This window comes from Pelophylax lessonae, assembly GCF_965119305.1.
Source record: "Pelophylax lessonae genome assembly, chromosome: 7".
In the NCBI taxonomy this organism is placed as follows: domain Eukaryota; kingdom Metazoa; phylum Chordata; class Amphibia; order Anura; family Ranidae; genus Pelophylax; species Pelophylax lessonae.
Window position 1 is genome coordinate 217,505,660 of NC_138774.1, and position 23,309 is coordinate 217,528,968.

Here is a 23,309-nt window from a genome sequence, read left to right on the forward strand (position 1 = left end):
GGTACTCCTACTATATCCACTAGATGGTGGACACTGATTGAGTACAGGTGTGTGTGGGGGGGTGGGGAGGGTTGCTCAACCTCGATAGTCTGGTCAGACCGAATACATAATAAACAGGCAAAAAATTTGGGGGAGCATACCCATGTATTTCTAAAGCTGCTGCAGCTATGAACCAAAAGACATGTATATTAAAAAAGAATAGCGCGCAAATGCAAAAGAAATAACTACCAAATCTGAAGACAATCCATAAATAAAAATGGGGGTTTGGTCCCACCATATGGCCATATCGTGCTCAAGCCCACTACTGCGTCAAAGTACCCCATTATCAGTGGGTCCTACACTATCCATGAAAAAGAGATGAATCCAGCCTAACCCTTGGAGATAATACTCCTTGCTGGGAAGGATGTGCAAATGCACTACAGGGGACTGTGACGAGACCAACCTCGCCACATTGCATTGGAGGAGCCTGGTTGCCCGCCTGCTGCCTTTGGACTATGGACCAGGTTTTAAAAGACTTTGGCTCCATGGCGATTAAACTGTATTCGTGGGGTCTGAGTGCCATTCACCTAATAATGTGCACTCAGACCTGAGCTATCTGGGGATATGTGACATGTCTATGTTTAATGTATAAAAAGTAACTTTATATATTTTAAAGCAGAATACTGTATTTGGGTCCCCATGCGTGTAATGGAGTCTCGCTGTGAAAACTAGTTCTAGCTGCAGAGAGAGGGGGTGGGTGTTTCCAGCAGCCCCCTCCTGAGGAATGTCTATGTATTAACTTAGACTATTGATAAACATGTTAATGAGCTCACCTGGCTGTCTACTAAGGGAGGAAGCCAGGATGCATTGTGGGGATGTTTTGCTTCTGGGAGTCTGTAATGTGATACATGTCTGTTTGTGTTACAGTCTTCCATCTGGTCCCCTACGGGAGTGTCCACCAGGTGGGAGATCTGCATAAATACAGGGGCAGGGAGCCCTCAATAAATATACCACTGCTTGACCTTCCACACGGAGCTTTGTCTCGTTCTTGGGGGGATTCACTGTATGCTGTTGGAGACCGATTGCTAGGAATGTAAGCTGATGTATGCTTCTCCTGTTCGTCTGCTAGCAGCTATTCGTGAGGTTCCAGGTTGGAGTGCTATATTGTATCCAGTTCGGGAGTGTGATCTCCTGCAAGTAGCTGTGCCTGCTCTCTCAGAAAGGGGCATATCGCCTAAACGGATTTTAACCCCTTGTCTGCTGAAACGGTCCGTTACATTTGGTGGCAAGCGGCGTGATCGTTCCTACGGCCAGAAGGACAGCTACAGGAGACACCATTGCTCTGGATTTTACAATTGAGGGCAACGCATGTCCCAGTACAGCGACCCTGACAGCACCAGCATGGAACCAGCAGTGGAGTTCGATGAGGGTGCCATGGATGACCGAGATGCAGTCCGTAAAGGCATCTGGTACCAGGCACTGGGCATTGTGGAGTACCAGCGGGGTGAGAGACTCCCCAAGGAAGACCAGCGGTTGCAGAAGCGTGTAGCCCTGCGGATGCCCTTCCTGGGGGAGCAGCCCCGGGAGGAATGGGTAAAAGAATTGGAGCTCCGGGTATGGCAGGAGATGTGGCTGGAGGATGCCTACCAGGCGCTGTGGTGGTGTGTTGCACAGTACCTGCCCTGGACAGCCGAGCATGACAAGCCAGAGGGAGAGGAGTTTGATGGTCCTGGCTTGTTATGGGAGTCTTTTTCAGAGCTGGAATTTGGGAGCCCTACACAAGCCCGGTTCAATGATCTCTTGGAGTGGAGGGAGAGCAGGTATGACTGGGACGACGCTCACGAAATTGAGCAAGACCTGGTCCACCTGGTGACCCGGGAGATGGAGCTAGAACAGGGCTACCAGCAGCTGTTCCAATACTATGAGAAGGCTCAGCAGGAGAGCAGCAGGACAGACCCAGAGCCAGACCCATTCAGAGGGGATGACATGGTAAAGTTTTACTGGGAAGAACCCCAGGTGGCCGGTAGAGATGGGACAGAGGTCTCTCCACCGGTCCTGCAGGGAATTGGGAGCCCAGTCTCCATTCCCCAGCGGCAGTGTAAAGTGCAGGGAGAGGAGAGCAGCGTCCTCCCTCCCCAGCGGCTGGCTGAGTTACAGGGGGCAGAGGTAGTTGTTCCTGCCCCCCAGCAGCAGAGTGATATGCCAGGAAGGCAGTGTGAAGTGCAGGGAGAGGAGAGCAGTGTCCTCACTCCCCAGCGGCAGCGTGATTTGTTGGGAATTGGGAGCCCAGTCTCCATCCCACAGCAGCAGAGTGTCCTGCAGGAAACAGAGAGCCTAGTCTCCTTTCCCCAGCAACAGGACACTGTATTGGGAGCAGAGACAGACGGTCTCCCTCCCCAGGGGCTGGAAGTATATTTGGGAGAGGAGCTTGTTACCTCCTCTCCCCATGGACAGTTTGATTTGTTAGGAATTGGGAGCCCAGTCTCCATCCCACAGCAGCAGCTTAACGTACCAGGGGGAGACAGTAAGCCCCCCAACAGTGCAGATGGGACTGTGGTCTCTGCACTCACAGCACAGGGGGTAGGGACAGTCGGTCCTGACCCCCAGCAACAGGGCTGTTTAGCCAAAGGGAAGACAGTCGGTCTTCCCCCACAGCAGCATGGTGGTGTATCTAAAGGGGAGACAGGCGGTCTCCCCCTCCAACAACCCGTCTCCAACCAGGCTACTTCTGTGGTAGCGCTGGCACCAGGACAGAGTACCGCTGGTCTCTGCCCACTCAGCAACCCACCAAGGCAGCCTACCAGTCCCCTACACAGCCGTGGTGAGGCACCTGGACATGGACAAGTTTCTCCTCTACCCAGGTGTAGTGACCATTTATTGTGGGTGGGCTGTACTGTTTTTTCTGCTTTGTGGATGGGCTGCTGGACTAACAAGGGCACTGACCGGCAGGAGGTCAGGTACCCTGTTAGTCTTTTTGGAAAGGGGGAGAGATGTGACGAGACCAACCTCGCCACATTGCATTGGAGGAGCCTGGTTGCCCGCCTGCTGCCTTTGGACTATGGACCAGGTTTTAAAAGACTTTGGCTCCATGGCGATTAAACTGTATTCGTGGGGTCTGAGTGCCATTCACCTAATAATGTGCACTCAGACCTGAGCTATCTGGGGATATGTGACATGTCTATGTTTAATGTATAAAAAGTAACTTTATATATTTTAAAGCAGAATACTGTATTTGGGTCCCCATGCGTGTAATGGAGTCTCGCTGTGAAAACTAGTTCTAGCTGCAGAGAGAGGGGGTGGGTGTTTCCAGCAGCCCCCTCCTGAGGAATGTCTACGTATTAACTTAGACTATTGATAAACATGTTAATGAGCTCACCTGGCTGTCTACTAAGGGAGGAAGCCAGGATGCATTGTGGGGATGTTTTGCTTCTGGGAGTCTGTAATGTGAAACATGTCTGTTTGTGTTACAGTCTTCCATCTGTTCCCCTACGGGAGTGTCCACCAGGTGGGAGATCTGCATAAATACAGGGGCAGGGAGCCCTCAATAAATATACCACTGCTTGACCTTCCACACGGAGCTTTGTCTCGTTCTTGGGGGGATTCACTGTATGCTGTTGGAGACCGATTGCTAGGAATGTAAGCTGATGTATGCTTCTCCTGTTCGTCTGCTAGCAGCTATTCGTGAGGTTCCAGGTTGGAGTGCTATATTGTATCCAGTTCGGGAGTGTGATCTCCTGCAAGTAGCTGTGCCTGCTCTCTCAGAAAGGGGCATATCGCCTAAACGGATTTTAACCCCTTGTCTGCTGAAACGGTCCGTTACAGGGACTCCTACTATATCCACTAGATGGTGGACACTGATTGAGTACAGGTGTGTGTGGGGGGGTGGGGAGGGTTGCTCAACCTCGATAGTCTGGTCAGACCGAATACATAATAAACAGGCAAAAAATTTGGGGGAGCATACCCATGTATTTCTAAAGCTGCTGCAGCTATGAACCAAAAGACATGTATATTAAAAAAGAATAGCGCGCAAATGCAAAAGAAATAACTACCAAATCTGAAGACAATCCATAAATAAAAATGGGGGTTTGGTCCCACCATATGGCCATATCGTGCTCAAGCCCACTACTGCGTCAAAGTACCCCATTATCAGTGGGTCCTACACTATCCATGAAAAAGAGATGAATCCAGCCTAACCCTTGGAGATAATACTCCTTGCTGGGAAGGATGTGCAAATGCACTACAGGGGACTCCTACTATATCCACTAGATGGTGGACACTGATTGAGTACAGGTGTGTGTGGGGGGGTGGGGAGGGTTGCTCAACCTCGATAGTCTGGTCAGACCGAATACATAATAAACAGGCAAAAAATTTGGGGGAGCATACCCATGTATTTCTAAAGCTGCTGCAGCTATGAACCAAAAGACATGTATATTAAAAAAGAATAGCGCGCAAATGCAAAAGAAATAACTACCAAATCTGAAGACAATCCATAAATAAAAATGGGGGTTTGGTCCCACCATATGGCCATATCGTGCTCAAGCCCACTACTGCGTCAAAGTACCCCATTATCAGTGGGTCCTACACTATCCATGAAAAAGAGATGAATCCAGCCTAACCCTTGGAGATAATACTCCTTGCTGGGAAGGATGTGCAAATGCACTACAGGGGACTCCTACTATATCCACTAGATGGTGGACACTGATTGAGTACAGGTGTGTGTGGGGGGGTGGGGAGGGTTGCTCAACCTCGATAGTCTGGTCAGACCGAATACATAATAAACAGGCAAAAAATTTGGGGGAGCATACCCATGTATTTCTAAAGCTGCTGCAGCTATGAACCAAAAGACATGTATATTAAAAAAGAATAGCGCGCAAATGCAAAAGAAATAACTACCAAATCTGAAGACAATCCATAAATAAAAATGGGGGTTTGGTCCCACCATATGGCCATATCGTGCTCAAGCCCACTACTGCGTCAAAGTACCCCATTATCAGTGGGTCCTACACTATCCATGAAAAGGAGATGAATCCAGCCTAACCCTTGGAGATAATACTCCTTGCTGGGAAGGATGTGCAAATGCACTACAGGGGACTCCTACTATATCCACTAGATGGTGGACACTGATTGAGTACAGGTGTGTGTGGGGGGGTGGGGAGGGTTGCTCAACCTCGATAGTCTGGTCAGACCGAATACATAATAAACAGGCAAAAAATTTGGGGGAGCATACCCATGTATTTCTAAAGCTGCTGCAGCTATGAACCAAAAGACATGTATATTAAAAAAGAATAGCGCGCAAATGCAAAAGAAATAACTACCAAATCTGAAGACAATCCATAAATAAAAATGGGGGTTTGGTCCCACCATATGGCCATATCGTGCTCAAGCCCACTACTGCGTCAAAGTACCCCATTATCAGTGGGTCCTACACTATCCATGAAAAAGAGATGAATCCAGCCTAACCCTTGGAGATAATACTCCTTGCTGGGAAGGATGTGCAAATGCACTACAGGGGACTCCTACTATATCCACTAGATGGTGGACACTGATTGAGTACAGGTGTGTGTGGGGGGGTGGGGAGGGTTGCTCAACCTCGATAGTCTGGTCAGACCGAATACATAATAAACAGGCAAAAAATTTGGGGGAGCATACCCATGTATTTCTAAAGCTGCTGCAGCTATGAACCAAAAGACATGTATATTAAAAAAGAATAGCGCGCAAATGCAAAAGAAATAACTACCAAATCTGAAGACAATCCATAAATAAAAATGGGGGTTTGGTCCCACCATATGGCCATATCGTGCTCAAGCCCACTACTGCGTCAAAGTACCCCATTATCAGTGGGTCCTACACTATCCATGAAAAAGAGATGAATCCAGCCTAACCCTTGGAGATAATACTCCTTGCTGGGAAGGATGTGCAAATGCACTACAGGGGACTCCTACTATATCCACTAGATGGTGGACACTGATTGAGTACAGGTGTGTGTGGGGGGGTGGGGAGGGTTGCTCAACCTCGATAGTCTGGTCAGACCGAATACATAATAAACAGGCAAAAAATTTGGGGGAGCATACCCATGTATTTCTAAAGCTGCTGCAGCTATGAACCAAAAGACATGTATATTAAAAAAGAATAGCGCGCAAATGCAAAAGAAATAACTACCAAATCTGAAGACAATCCATAAATAAAAATGGGGGTTTGGTCCCACCATATGGCCATATCGTGCTCAAGCCCACTACTGCACATCTCTCCCAGCAAGGAGTATTATCTCCAAGGGTTAGAAAGGCTGGATTCATCTCTTTTTTCATGGATAGTGTAGGACCCACTGATAATGGGGTACTTTGACGCAGTAGTGGGCTTGAGCACGATATGGCCATATGGTGGGACCAAACCCCCATTTTTATTTATGGATTGTCTTCAGATTTGGTAGTTATTTCTTTTGCATTTGCGCGCTATTCTTTTTTAATATACATGTCTTTTGGTTCATAGCTGCAGCAGCTTTAGAAATACATGGGTATGCTCCCCCAAATTTTTTGCCTGTTTACTATGATAGTATAAATGTAGTACAGATTGTAAAACCGCCCTGCTGAAGAAATTCCGCTCGATCGGTGCTGCGGGCTATAGCTATAGCCTACAGTGCCAATCAGTGTATTCTGATGATGGGAAAGTCTTCCTGCTGTCAGAATGCAAAGACACAGTGGGAAGATTCCTATACACCTCAAATAGGTGTATGGGGAAATCGGATAATTTTTTCTCCAGTTCAACCTGCTGGTTAAACAGAAAAAAAAGAAACGACTCATTTAGGGCCAGCTAAATACCTTCCTGTCTGGCCTATAGCAGATTGATGGCCGGGCTGGGCTTTGCTGTTCTAACTGGATGTCATATGATGTCTTTCACATCGTGCAGCACATGCGATCAGGGTAAAGAGCCGATGACATAGGCTCTTTACCATGTGATCAGTTGTGTCCAATCACATGTAAACAAATGCCGGTTATTGGCATTTCCTTTCCTCAGTACTGTCAGTGTCTGAGGAAAGGAAATCTGTTGACCGGATTTCCAGTTACAGGGGACATTTACACTGATCATCAGTGCCCTGATTATCAGTGAAGCCCCATAAGTGTCTATCAGTGCAGCATATCAGTGTCTATTAGTGCAATATATCAGTGCCTATAAGTGCAGCATATCAGTGCCCATCAGTGCAGCATTTCAGTGCCCATCAGTGCAGCATTTCAGTGCTGCCCATCAGAGTAGCCTCATCAGTGTCAATCAGAGCAGCTTATCAGTGCCCATCAGTGCAGCCTCATTAATGTCCATCAGTGCAGCCTTTCAGTGCTCATCAGTGCAGCCTCATCAGCACACCTCAGTGAAGAAGAAAAAGTGAAGTGAAAGTAACCGGTATTGAAGTCGTTAAGTGATTGTGACAGTAGTCTGTTAGTTCAGCAGTTACAGTAACCCTTTACACACACACACACACACACACACAACCAATGGCTGCCACAACTTCTTTTAATGGAAGCACACTGTTCACTGTTTCTGCTCTAACAATTCTGACCTTAAGGAAATGCCTTTGACACTGGGGGCCTAATTCACTAAGAGTTTGGAGTAGAGCTGCTCACTTCTCCAGAAATAACTCCAGCCTAAACTCATTAGCATCCTAATTAGGTAAGTAGCTGGAGTTAAACCTTCAACTAGGTGCTTTAGTGAATTTGGAGTTGGAGTTAACCAAGATTGAATTGGGGTTTGGAGTTAACCAAATTCCCTTTGTGTTTTTCATGAAAGGAAATGTGTCTATTCTGAATCACTATTACACAGCAATGTCATCTATTATGGTTTATTTAATTGTAAGGTATAGTTATGTATCTTATGTGTTTTAACCTTTCAATTTAATAATGGCAGACTACACAGCTGTCTAATTAGCAATCTTCATTCTTTATTCATCTGAAACTTTCAGGCATGTCTGATTGTATTCAGCACTTAGGTGTAGTGGTCTATGCTCATAGAAAAAGATTGCTAGGTCATGAGTTCAAGGCCCAACAATGATAACACCCTGTGTGCTCACAGTTGTGTGTCATTATTTTTTTTGACCACATAGTAATACATTGGCTACATCACCTAAAATTGCATGTCAATGGCCATGTATATTCAAGAAACAGACATGCATATGTGCAGGGTGCAATTATGCATTTGCCAAGTTTCAGTATTTATTTACAGTTGTCTAAAATTTAAGGAGGTGATTGCACACTTGGGATTTGAACTCAAGCTCTCAGTGTTTATAGATAGGAACACTAACCACTAAACCATTGAGCTGAGCATGATTACCCATGGACAGTGGTGGGATTCAGCTGGTTCGCACCGGTTCTATGGAACCAGTTGCAAACTTTCTGCAAGTTCGCAGAGCCGGCTGATCTCTCTAAGCTGGCGGCCGTGGAGCAGCAGAGCAGTGCGCCCCGAGGTCGAGCCCGCCCATTCTGTGACAATAGCGAATGAAAATTCGCTATTGTCACATGGATCCTCCTCCTGGCCAATCAGGGAGCGGCTCCTCCCGCTTCCTGATTGGCCAAAAGGCAAACGCCGTGCCATTGGCCGAGGAGGCAGGAGACGTGGGGAGACGCAGGGAGCCGAACTGAAGAGGAGCTGCCATGATGACCGTCCATGAGGTAAGTAAACGGGTCTCGCGGGGGGAACGCTGGCACTCTGCAATGATTCCGGGCAATGCTGTGGCACTCTGCAATTATTGGGGGCAATGCTGCGACACTCTGCAATGATTGGGGGAAATGCTAAATGCTGTGGGCACTCTGCAATGATTGGGGGCAATGCTGTGGGCACTTTGCAATGATTGGGGGCACTGCTGTGGCACTCTGCAATGATTGGGGGCAATGCTGTGGGCACTCTGCAATGATTGGGGACAATGCTGTGGCACTCTGCAATGATTGGGGGCAATGCTGTGGCACTCTGCAATGATTGGGGGCAATGCTGTGGTCACTGTACATTGAAAGGGGGGCACGCTGGTCTCTCTGCATTGAAAGGGGGGCACGCTGGTCACTGTGCATTGAAAGGGGGGCATGCTGGTCACTGTGCCTTGAAAGGGGGGCATGCAGCGCTGGTCACTGTGCATTGAAAGTGGGGTATGCTGGTCACTGTGCATTTAAAGGGGGCATGCTGGTCACTGTACATTGAAAGGGGGCACGCTGGTCACTGTGCATTGAAAGAGGGGCACGCTGGTCACTGTGCATTGAAAGGGGGGCACACTCCTCCCCACCACACACACAAATACTCCTCCCTCCACACACACTCCCCCCACACCCCCCCCCCACACACACACACACTCCGCCCCCCCCACACACACACACTCCTCCCCCCCCACACACACACACTCCTCCCCCCACACACACACTCCTCCCCCCCCCACACACACACACACTCCCTCCCCCACACACACACTCCCCCCCACACATTACCCCCCACAAACACACACACACTACCCCCCCACAAACACACACACACACACACACTCCCCCCCCACACACACACACACTCCCTCCCCCCCCCCACACACACACACACATACACTCCTCCCCCCCACACACACATACACTCCCCCCCACACACACACTCCTTCCCCCCCCCCACACACACACTCCTCCCCCCCACACACACACACACACACTCCTCCCCCCACACACACTCCTTCTCCCCCCCCCCCCACACACACACTCCCCCCACACACACACACATACACTCCTCCCCCCTCACACACACACACATACACTCCTCCCCCCCCCCACACACACACACTCCTCCACCCACACACACACACACACACTCCTCCCCCCACACACACACTCCCCCCCCCCACACACACCCCCCCACACACACACACACACTCCTCCCCCCCACACACACTCCCCCCCCCACACACACACACACTCCTCCCCCCCACACACACACTCCTCCCCCCCACACACACACACTCCCCCCCACACACACACACTCCTCCCCCCCCCCACACACACACTCCTCCCCCCCCCCACACACACACTCCCCCCCACACACACACATACACTCCTCCCCCCCATACACACACATACACTCCTCTCCCCCCCACACACACACATACACTCCTCTCCCCCCCGGACACACACACACACACACTCCCCCTCCCCCATACACACCCCATTCCCCCCGCCATACACACCCACACACCTCGCTGGAGTAAGGGGAGAAACCCTACCCATGTTCATACTGTACTGCCATTGCACACACACACAAAAAATAAAAGAAATGGATTACATTCAATAGACACAAAAGATATCTGAATTACATCCAGACAAATATGAAGAAAAGAAAACAAAAAAACAGGAGCTGTGTACAAATGAATAAGCTTTATTGAACATGTATAAAACATCAGTAATCACTCAAGCAGGCATGTGAAATGTGAAATGCCCCCCCCCCCCCCCAAAACCCCCAAATCAAGTAATCTTTATTCAAATTACAGTGCAAAGATACACCATATGATGAATAGATAGAGCTTACAACATCCAACCGTCAAGTAAAATAAGTTGTAGACACCTTAGTATTAAGCATAAAACATACCCAACATACCTTTATGGTTATTGTTTGCATGAGCCTGCCTTTTCATTTAAATACCATCAAATCAGTAGAACATACAGCTACACAGAGGCATGAAAAAAAAAAAACATTTATAGAGTACATAAAGACACACTTTGCAAAAACTATACTAAACATTTAGAGCATGAAAAGTATTCATCCAACAAAATACACTTACTGCAATATGGGTCCTTAGGCATGCCAGCAAACCCACCCACCCCCAAAAGCAAATTCGGACATAAAGACATGTGGCCCTGCTGCCAGAGGCCAAATGAGCTGCTCTTAAACATCCCTTTATATAACCTTGGTTAAATATATATAGATATATATGTATATATTAGGTATGGAATATAACTGCGCTAACTATTGTGTTCCAGCAGCGACTTAAATTGCGACAAACAATCAAAAAACGTATGAAATGGGTAAGTCGCGCTAATGAGTGATGTTGTCAAATATTTACATAAATGTCAAATCATATAAATCATGAAGAAGTGTCCACATAGACAATTAATGGTCAACTAAATGTCCCAAAACTCAGAAATTCTTCCAAAATCTTCAACTTGAAATATGAGCCACCAGATGAGTGATCTCCTTACCAGATGGATAAAGGAAATTAGCCCTCAAAACACCAGATGAAGTGGATCTGCAGCCTCGAATCCAAAAATTGAATCGGTTCCCGGATATTGTTTGCATGTGGAGAGAAATTAAATATCCATAGCGTGACACTGTATGACAATCTCTCAAACACCCAATATGTGAACCTTCACTATGAAGGTGAAAGGAAAGGTCACCACACCAGTGCAATCAACACTGCCAACGGCCAGGTGAAACGTGAATGAGACAGCCCAATAACCACCAAGAGGATACAGAACCGCCACCAAAATCACTGCCTCTTACCAGAGTCTGATTAATACAAGCCAAACAATCAATGACTTCAGTGTGTGCCAAACACCATATGGAAATAGATGCAGAAATGTGAAGAGACACTCAGAGGTCTGATGATCCAGACCAAAATCACTGCCGCTTACCAGACTGTGACAGGTGACAAGCAAAGGGTCTCAAACAATCCTCTGGATAACCGATATCAATTGCTCCAAGTCCAGCCGACCAAGCCAAAAAGGGAGACAAAAAAGCACTCCATAGTGTAAAACCAAACAAACTTTAATTCAAAAAAGGAGAGCAACTTACAAAAATGTAGATGGAGAAAGCGTGGATAGGATGCGAGCCGCCGGCCGGTCGGCTCCTTCGCCCGTCCTCAAACTCAAAGCAGTGACGTCAGCACGCCGCGACCGACGCACGTTTCGTCAGATATGACGTTTTCAAGGTACGGGCGGCGTGCTGACGACACCGCTTAAATAGGAGTCAAGCCCCGTGTGACCACCAGGGGCGGATCAATCCGCCATCTCTCCTCTATGGTCCTAGGGTCCAATGTCCCACAGAGAGGAGCCAACACATCAAAAACTCCCAAAAATAAATGGAGGGCTTCTCATAAATCACCTTTTAGGGGACAAAACCCTAATAATGGTAGACCCAATAACAGACCCACTGGACCATATATTTCCAACCAACCTAATCACTGGAATGGTAGCTCCATGGGACCGCGAGGCGGCCCATGGAATGGACCTCAGTGGCGAGGATCTGATGGTGGGAAGCAGGGTCCTTATCGTAATTTTGGCCCTCAATGGAGACCCCGCCCCTCAGATCAGTATACTCCTTATAGGCACGACCAGACCCCTCAATGGAGACAGGGACCCCCCAATTACAGGCAGAATCAGCCATGGATTAATTCTGACTATAGTCGGGACGAATATGGTGATTATGAGGAAGGTCCATATGGTAGTGGGCAACATCAGGATGGACAATACTATAATGTGCCGACCAAAAACCAATTTTTTCCCCTGAGGGACAACTTATGCCCTGAGGATGATGAACCTGTCAACTCTCAGCCGTTACAACAACGTAGGGTTGTAGACACTGGGGCCCCTCCCCTTTCTGGCACTCAACAATCGGGCCAGGGATACCCAGGTTGGGGTTTTCCAAGGGCGAATCAGGGCACCAAGAGGCTGGCAGAACAAGACGAGGCACCAGAGGGGGGAGAAGGATCCAACTCAAAAAAAGTAAGGATGTAGCAGGAGTTGGGATCTTTAATTTAAGTAAAGTTACCCTGTCTGAATCTGAAAAACGGATTTTGGATAAGGGTCTTAAATTTGCCCCCCCAAGAACTCTTAATAAATTTGAAACATATATGGATGTCCACAAATTTATTAGGAAAGTGAACATCAAACGCTACATCGCCAGTAATCCTGTTAAAGAGAATCGCATAGTATCGCAGTATCAGCATTCTGGGCTTGCGAATGCCTCTTTGTTCAATCCTCCAGGTTCTCTAGCTCCATCGGTTAAGGTCTTCAGAGACATTGTCCTGAGGGACCTTGAGTCCATGAAGGTCCATAAGTGCAAACTAAATAGGGACTTACAAGAAGGACTGGACTCTTTATGTAAAAATTAGGAGTTAATCATCAGGCCTGCAGATAAGGGAGGGGCTATTGTTGTCTTGGATAGATGTGATTACCTACGGGAAATGCATCGTATTCTTGATGATGGCTCCACCTATTCTGTTTTGCGGAGAGACCCTAAAGGTCGGTATAAACGGGAATTAGAGAGTATTATTGATAGGGGACATCAATTTAATATTCTCAATAAGAAAGAGACGTCTTTCTTAGTACCTAAGTGTCCTCGTACCCCTATCATATATTACTTACCTAAGATACATAAGAGTCTGACTTCCCCCCCGGGACGTCCCATAGTCAGTGGCATCGACTCTGTGACGTCCCGGGTGGGGAAATATATTGACTTTTATCTACAGCCCCTAGTACAGAGGATGCCCTCTTATGTGCGGGACACTAGACAAGTAATCAACACACTTTCCAACTATACCCCCACTGCATGTGGATGGTGACGGCAGACGTGTCGTCATTGTACACAATTATACCTCATGAGTTAGGATTAGGTGCAGTCAATATGTATTTGAACAGGGATTCAGGCCTGTCCAGTTTGCAAATTTCATTCATCATGGAATTATTAGAATTTGCAACCAAGCACAATTATTTTTGGTTTGGGGGCCAGTTCTACCAGCAAGACACAGGAGTCGCGATGGGTGCTAAATACGCCCCGTCTTTGGCCAACTTGTTTATGGCCCATTGGGAGGAGGATGTCATCTATGGCCGCAATAGACCGCAGTTGATATTGTGGGCTAGATATATAGATGACATCCTCCTCCTATGGGATGGTCTTGAGTCTGACCTTGTTGGCTTTTTGGAGTCTCTGAATGTTAACACAAGGGGAATCCATTTAAACTACGAAATTAGCCAGACAAATATTACCTTTTTGGATTTGTCTATATCTATATGTAAAGACAAGTTTGTCACCAAGACGCACTTTAAGGCTACTGACAGGAACTCCTACATACCAGTCGACAGTTGTCATCACGAGTCCTGGTTAAAGGCTGTTCCTAAAGGGCAATTTATGCGCCTACGGCGCAATTGCTCAGATGATGGTGACTTCCTTGCCCAGGCCCAGACTCTCACTGGTAGATTCCTGGAAAAGGGTTACGATCGCGAGTCTCTTAGTCAGACCCTGGAGGCGGTTAGTAGGATGGACAGATCAAGTTTGCTGGCACCCGGTGCTCGTGGGGGGGCACTGATGTCAATGTCTGTCCTTCCTTTATTACTACCTTCTCCAATCAACACATGGGCATTAAGAAAATTATACAGCGTCACTGGCATATTTTACGGAATGACCCTGTGTTAAAGAAAATTATGGTTGAGAAACCTCGAGTCATCTTTAAAGGGACACCAAACCTTCGCGATTTGGTTGCCCCAAATGTTATTGAGGCACCCACTAAGCAACCCACCTTTTTAGAACAACTAAAAGGATACTATAAGTGTAATAGGTGCCAAGTGTGTCGCCTGAACTGCATTAAGCGGAAAAACACCAAAGAGTTTATCTCTACCAGCAATGGGAAGACCTTCAAAATCAGTTCCTTTGTTTCCTGCACGAGCACTAGGGCAGTTTATCTGCTCCAGTGCCCGTGTGGGTTACAATATATTGGGCGGACCAAGCGCCCTCTGAATGTTCGTTTAAACGAGCATATTTCTAATATACGCAAGGGTTTTGATAGACACTCAGTTTCCAAACATTTTTTGACAGCTCACATCAAAGACCCGAAGAATATGATGTTTTTAGGGATTGACAAGTTCTCCCCACATTGGAGGGGCGAACCTGTAGTCCGTAGCATCTCCCGAATGGAGATGTCGTGGATTCACAAAGTGAGGACGTACATGCCGTATGGACTCAATGTGGATACTGATGTCAATGCATTCATTGACACAGCTTGAAAGTACGGCCTTCGTATTTTAACTTCATAATTTAACTTAATTTACAATATATATATTATTTAAATTAAACACGTTTATCACTCCCTGGTGATGACAGAATTTATGAGAATGTTTATACTATTAACATAATTATCTTGATTTATTTAATTATTTAATATGTTTATTTTAATAACTTGATGCCCGCACATCTGACCATTGTTCATGAGGTGTTTGACATCATGGCTCATGAGTTAGTTTTATATATGCTATTGTTTAGTGGATATGTGGCCTTACTATAAGGTGGCGCCACTGATCTTTTTATGCAATGTACCTGTATTATTTTAATTTAATTTAATTTTTATTATTTTAATTTTATTTGGTTGATGGTACCAGGCCTCGATCTGTGATATTATTGAGGTATTGGTGAGGTGTCATGCTTCTTGTGACCATTACACATATGACCAATTTGGAATTAATCCAAGTTTATTTAATGTTTGCCAGCAGATGGCGCTATTATTATTATTTGTTTAATACTTGATTTTTAATTGTAAGTGGGCATCATGTAAAGGTTTGATGCTTGCTATTATTTTTAAAAACATATATACGAATTAGTATTTCCTATACTGGATTCTACATTTCGTCCATGGAGCACCTAATGCAATATTAGCTGTTTGCTATATAGAAAATAGCATTGCCAACAGGTCTTCGGAAAGATGGCGGATTGATCCGCCCCTGGTGGTCACACGGGGCTTGACTCCTATTTAAGCGGTGTCGTCAGCACGCCGCCCGTACCTCTGATATCGGTTATCCAGAGGATTGTTTGAGACCCTTTGCTTGTCACCTGTCACAGTCTGGTAAGCGGCAGTGATTTTGGTCTGGATCATCAGACCTCTGAGTGTCTCTTCACATTTCTGCATCTATTTCCATATGGTGTTTGGCACACACTGAAGTCATTGATTGTTTGGCTTGTATTAATCAGACTCTGGTAAGAGGCAGTGATTTTGGTGGCGGTTCTGTATCCTCTTGGTGGTTATTGGGCTGTCTCATTCACGTTTCACCTGGCCGTTGGCAGTGTTGATTGCACTGGTGTGGTGACCTTTCCTTTCACCTTCATAGTGAAGGTTCACATATTGGGTGTTTGAGAGATTGTCATACAGTATCACGCTATGGATATTTAATTTCTCTCCACATGCAAACAATATCCGGGAACCGATTCAATTTTTGGATTCGAGGCTGCAGATCCACTTCATCTGGTGTTTTGAGGGCTAATTTCCTTTATCCATCTGGTAAGGAGATCACTCATCTGGTGGCTCATATTTCAAGTTGAAGATTTTGGAAGAATTTCTGAGTTTTGGGACATTTAGTTGACCATTAATAGTCTATGTGGACACTTCTTCATGATTTATATGATTTGACATTTATGTAAATATTTGACAACATCACTCATTAGCGCGACTTACCCATTTCATATATGTATATATATCCCCAAAATAATATTTATATATTTTGCCACAGTAAAACTACGGTGGCTGGTCAGAAAGCGGTTAAAATATGGTAACGACGACAAGGATTCTTTTGTTTTGGTTAGAGCATTTAGAGAATTATAATAATGATTTTTGAACATTGTTTTAAAAATTTAATGGAAAAATTGAAAACAAGAAAATAAATGACTAAATAGACAATAAGTAATAGCAAAATCAATGGGATTACATGTAAAAAAAGTAATTAAAGCACATCTAAACCCAAGAACAAGAATTCCTGTCCTAGGGTGACAACTGTACTATATCCAGGAGGAGAAGTGTTGTCACCCAAGGAGTGTGTTAGGACAGTGTATTGCTACCCCAAAGAGGCTGCTTGGTAATTTGGGTTCTCTGTTCTGCACCTCGACTCCAAGAACAACCTCAGCCCCTCTGACTCTACTGGTTGAATGAAAGTCACTGCAAGTACTTATAAGAACACAGTTAGCCTCCATGCACACAGGGCCTTTTTACAGCCGCTGTAAGCAGCGTCAGGCATTTTTTTTTTTTGCAGCTTAAAAACGCCCCACCATGTTATTCTATGGCCTCATGCACACACAGACGTTTTTGAGCTGTAAGTGGCCTAGGCGTTTTTAAGCTGCAAGAAGAACCCACGGCCTGCACGTTCTGAGGACCAGCGTTACAGCTGTAAAAACGTCTGACGCTGCTAAAGGCTGAATAACGTTGCTATAACATTGCTTAACGTGCCTTAAGCCACGTTATACGTTTTTTCTTCCATTCAAAATCAATGGTTCCCTATGGGAGCCTATTGATTTGAATGGAAGGCGCACCTCAAGTCGGATCAGGATGATCCGACTTGCAGCACGACTTGCGCTGTGAGAATCTTGAGGGGGAACTCCACACCAAAATGGGAAAAAACGGCGTGGGGGTTCCCCCAGGTTCCAAACTAGGCCCTTCGGGTCCATAAAATCCATACCAGACCCTTATCCGAGCATGCAGCCCGGCAGGCCAGGAAAGGGGAGGGGACGAGCGAGCGGCCCCACCCCCCCTGGACCACAACAGGCCACATGCCTTCAATATGGGGGGTGTTGGTGCTTTGGGGGCTCTGCACCCCCCACCCCAAAGCACCTTGCCCCCATGTTGATGAGGACAAGGGCCTCATCCCCACAACCCTGACCGGTGGTTGTGGGGGTCTGCGGGCAGGGGGCTCATCGGAACCTGGAAGCCCCCTTGAACAAGGGGGCCCCCCAGATCCCGGACCCCCTCCCTATGTGAATGGGTATGGGGTACATTGTACCCCTACCCATTCACCCCATTCATGACATCATCTGTGACATAAGGGTGCGGGGCCTCCCGGTGACGTCATTGAAAGGCCACGCCCCTAATGGCTATATAATAAGCTGCAGAGACCGGACACCGGCATAATCACCGGAGACATCGTCTGAGGAGGACCGGAGACATCGTCTGAGGAGGACCGGAGAAAGAAGAGCCAAGGGCAAAAGAGCAGAAGAGCGGACAGAAAAAGAGCAGAAGAGTGGACAGCAAAAGAGCGGAGGGGGAGAAGAGCAGAGTGGAGAAGACCGAATGAAGGCAGAAAAAAAGGCGACGTGGCAAAACGTGCAATAACGCAAATTGAAAAAGCTACTGAAAGCACGTTTTTACAGCTGCTTTTTCCCGGCGTCAGAACTAGCTTTGCAGCATGTTTTTTCTAATGCCCCGTGTGCATGAGGCCTTATAGATACCTTTAACCACTTAAAGTGAGCCGATGTAGGTCGACGTCAGTTTGCGTTAAGTGGTTGTACCTGGATGATGCCTCTAGCTAGAGGCATCATCCAGGTACCGTTGTTTAGAGCCAGTGGTCGGCTTTCCGGCAGTAATGACCAATGCGGCTCGGGAGCCGTTCGATCGTTACCCTGGCGAGCGGAAGGGGACGTCCCCCCCCTCCTGCCGCCTTCCGCGGCTCTGCCCGGGTCTCCCATCCCACCGGGAGACCCGAGCAACCAGCCGGAGTCCCGATCTAAGCCGGATGTGGCTTCGATCCATTCTTCGATGCCATAACCCGGAGGCGGCGTCCATGATGTCATATCCGGGTTGCTCGGCTGCTAAAGGCAGCAGTTTCAAAAAGTGTATGTATGAGTGGTTCCTGCGCTATCTGAGGTGATATGTATTTTACTTCCTGCTGCTGCACCACGATACTGGTACCAGGAACCAGTTAATACAGGATAAAGCAATGTGGGTTTGTGGCGCGCTTCAGAAGAAAAATAATTTATAAAACGATGTGAATAGTGAAATAAATAAATAAAAACATGTTCTGTTTAGTTGAGAGTATGTTGTCACTTAATTATAGCCGTGATGATATTGTTCAATACATCATACAAAATATTAAATATATAAATAAATCCTTCCAATTATCCACTCTGTTGTGTTAGCTATATAGGGCAAAGTGCTGAGTGCTGGTGTTTCTTAAAAATGTCAATAAATATAAAGATGAAAATAAGATATGATATAAAAATTCCTGTTAATATAAAAATTCCTGTTGACAAAGTATAAATATTACTTCAAAAACAGCCAAAAAGTGCCGTGTGCTTCCACTCTACAATCTGAATTAATAAAGTGCAGTGTTCATAGTGTCCATATAAAAAAATCAAAAATAGGGTGCAATTCCATTCGATATCTTCAAAAGGGAAAAAAAAGTGTTCTCAATGCAAACATAAGGGTGTTGTGACTTGCTGCCGCCACCAGGTGTCACATCTAGGTGTTCTAAACTCTCACCTCAATAAGGTGTATAATGCGCCTGTGTATATAGTATAGCCTCCGGGTTAATGGTTATAGGCTTTTTCTCATTCCGATATCCTGTTAAAAATCCGGGTTTTTCCTGTCCTGTCCGTTTCTGGGGTGTTTAAACTTTTGTGGCGTCTTTAACTCCTTATCGTAACCTCGGGCTCAGTGAAAATAGAGGGCAATCATGGTGCAGTATATCAAACAAGTTTATTATTAAAAAAGATAGTTGCACTTACAATTAGTCGGTATTTTGTTCGCAAACAATATATATAAATGCAGCGTTGGGAGCGCTTCGCTCCGATCTCCAACATCACTTCCGGTAATCTGGCGGCTCCTCCTACGCGTTACGTCACGTCACGTGACTTCCTCAGTGACTTCCTCAGCAATAAAAGTGATCATATTTTTTTTTTTTTTTAAATCTGTTAAAATTAAAAAAAAATTAATAAAATAAATAGGAAAAAACTAAATACATTTTAGCCTCCCCCGTCGCCGTGAGCTTAAGCCCGAAAGAAAACGTATATAGAAGTCACGCAGCAAATAAAATCGCTGTTCAAACCACACATGTGAGGTATTGCTACGATCGCCAGAGTGTGAACAATCATTTTAAAAAAAGAGCTACACTAACTCTAAACTGGTAACCGTTAAAACATTTTAAAGCGTTGCCTATGGAGATTTTATTGACCGTAGTTTATCGCCATTCCGCGGGTGTGCGCATTTTTAAACCGTAACGTTTTGGGTATCTATTTACTCGGCATGACATCATCTTTCACAATATACAAAAAAATGGGCAAACTTTACTGTTTAGTTTTTTTTAAATCCAGTGAAATGTGATTTTTCGTAATTTTTCCAAAAAAATTGCGCTTGAAAGACCGCTGCACAAATACCACGTGACAAAAAATATTGCAATGACCGCCATTTTATTCCCCAGAGTCTTTGCTCTTTGCTTAAAAAACAATATATATATATATATATATATATATATATATATATACACACACACTGTGTATATATATATATATATATGTATATATATATATATTTATATATATATATATATATATATATATATATGTTTGGGGGTTCTAAGTAGTTTTCTGGCAAAAAATACTGATTTTAACAAAAAGTGTCAAAAATAGGCTCAATCTTAACCACTTTAGCCCCGGAGGATTTGGCTGCTCAATGACCAGGTCCCTTTTGTCAACTTGGCGCTGCGTGATTTTAACTGACAATTGCGCGGTCATGCAATGCTGTACCCAAACAAAATTTACGTCCTTTTTTTCCCGCAAATAGAGCTTTCATTTGGTGGTATTTGATCACCTCTGCGCTTTTTATTTTTTGCGATATTAATAAAAAAAAATAGCGAGTATTTTGAGAAAAAATGACATCAACTTTGCCTTTTACAAAATATCCAATATACTCAATTTATGTCATATATTTTGTCCAAAATGTATTTAGCTACATGTCTTTGACAAAAAAAATCTCAATGAGCGTATTTTTATTGGTTTGCGCAAAAGTTATAGCGTCTACAAACTATGGTGTAAATACTGGAATTTATGTAGCTTTTATTTTCTGACTGCCTATCTCATTTCATGAAGTGCTAAATAGGCAGGGTACAACCCCCCCCCCCCCAAATTACCACTTTTTGGAAAGTAAGAAAAAAGGGGTGCCCTGGTGGGACTTTGAGTGAGGTGGATGCAGGGAGTAAGCATGAATATATAATAACAAATGTATTCAGCAAAATACATGTAATAAATATAAAATGCATATTTCAACAAACATCAATACAAAGCATAATAGGCATGGTAACATGGTGACATCAGTGTTGAGAGTAGATCACATGTATAGACTCATATCTTGACTTTAGACTCAACGCATTTCGTGGGTCTGTATGCCCACTCATCAGGAGTATATATGAGAGAGTAAGCCTATCTAAAAATTAATTAAATGAGCACAATGTTAATATGCATAAAGTGAGCCAGCAGGTGTGAGATTTCAACATATGTATGGATAACCCAAGTGGGGAAATCGCACTTACATGCGGCTGAATAAAAGCTGCCACATGGTGGGGGTATCCAAGTCTGATCCAGGAGCTGACAGGACATGGATGAACTGCAACAGGATGGAGGGCCAGGTGAGGAAACATAAGTGAAGGGTACAAAGTCCTGGTTGATGACATGGCACTGGCTGGAGGTATATATATATATATCAAAATGAAATAGTAGATAGTGTATCACACATTGGTATCGGAAGAAAAAATAAAAAGAGATATCAAATGTATAAAAAAATATATGTACCAGCCAGGGCAAAGAGTAAAAAACACAGGAGAAGGGGAGAGCTGTGAACCCGCCAGGGGGTGCTGGGCTGTGAGAAACCAGTGTGCAGAGGGTCAGGGAAGTGATGTGAGAAATGAGAGATGTGAAGGAGAGTGAAAGAAAGAGGTAAGGTTTCCATGGATTTCCAAGAAATACTGACTGAGCTTGTCCCAATATGTACGGGAGATATATGTTGTATCGCCAAAGTGATGACAACCAATGTGATATAGATGTATGGAAGAATAGTACCAACCAGAGCAGTGTAGAAACCAAATGGTGAAGAGGAATAATCCTCAAGTGAAAGGAATAGACATATCCATAGGAATAGTGACACCGGAGTGAAAAAAGGAGTGGGTCAAAACCTGGTATGAAAAAAAAGTATGAACAGGTGTAGTCCTCACCTGATTGCCTCCATGATGAGCAAGTGGATACAGTCCCAGAACGCCATGTGTGTGGTGGACAGGACAGGCATGCGCCGGCTGGCACATGTCTGTCCAGTGGAGATAACCGGAGAGCTGGTAATCACAGCCACAGATGAAAGTTCACTGCGGCCCGCGTGGGACCGGCGTCTCACGTGGTGGGCAGGAAGCATGGCGCCGATATACATGTGGCCCCGCCCCAAATGGGGAGGGGACAGCAAGGGAAAGGACTTCCCTAAGAAGTGCAAAAACAACTGCACTCCTGTGATCCACAGGAGAAGTTTATTCAAACAAGCTTTGGCTGTACTTCTCCTTTAAGGAAGAACCCTTGAGGCGGAGCATCTTACTACTGCTGCTGCTTGTGTAGGCAGGATGTGTACTGCACTGATTACTGCAGCCCTCCTCTCCTATACATTCCATGTGATCGGAGCAGTACATATTCTGTCCACACAAGCAGCAGTGGTAAAGTGCTCCTTACCACTGAATAGCAGAGGAAAGACCACTGGAAACTGCAGGAGGAAAGTAGAGGGGGATAGGTCATTCTGATTGTAGAGTTAGCCAAGTGAAAGGCTGCATTAAGACAGCCCTGCCTTTTTCTCTTCCATCTCATCAAGGGCCCATAGAAATCATGTATGCAATGCAGTGGCGGCCCGTGCATAGGGGGCGCCGGAGCGCCGCCCCCCCCTAAAAAAAAAGAAGAAAAAAAAAATGACAAAAAAAATAAAGTTTGAAAAAAAAAATGACAAAAAAAATAAAGTTTTGAAAAAAAAAGACAAAAAAAAAATAAAGTTTTGAAAAAAAAAAAAAAAAATTGGGTTCGCAGGCTTATGCGCCGATTGGCTGCCTTCTGGGGGTGTAACCTGGGCGCAGCCAAAAGCGCAGCGCCACCCCCACCTTCGTGATATCCTGGCTGTGATTGGTCCAGTCTCCAGCCTGGACCAATCATCATCCAGGACATCGCTGACTCGCAATGGGGGCGGTGCCGGTGCGTGCGTCACGCACCGTCACCGCCCATCTCCTTCCCGCCGCCCGAACCGGAACTGAAGACAGAAGACTGAAGAGGAGGACGTCCGCGCTGCTCGTCTCGGTTCCCGGAATCCCGCCATCCCGCCGCCAGAAGGTAAGTGATTGCAGCCGGCCTGTACCAGCACCTGTGCCATGCCTATGCCATCACCTGTGCCATCCCTGTGCCATGCCTATGCCATCACCTGTGCCATCCCTTTGCCATCACCTGTGCCATGCCTTTGCCATCACCTGTGCCATGCCTATGCCATCACCTGTGCCTTGCCTATGCCATCACCTGTGTCATCACCTGTGCCATGTCTATGCCATCACCTGTGCCATGCCTGTGCCATCACCTGT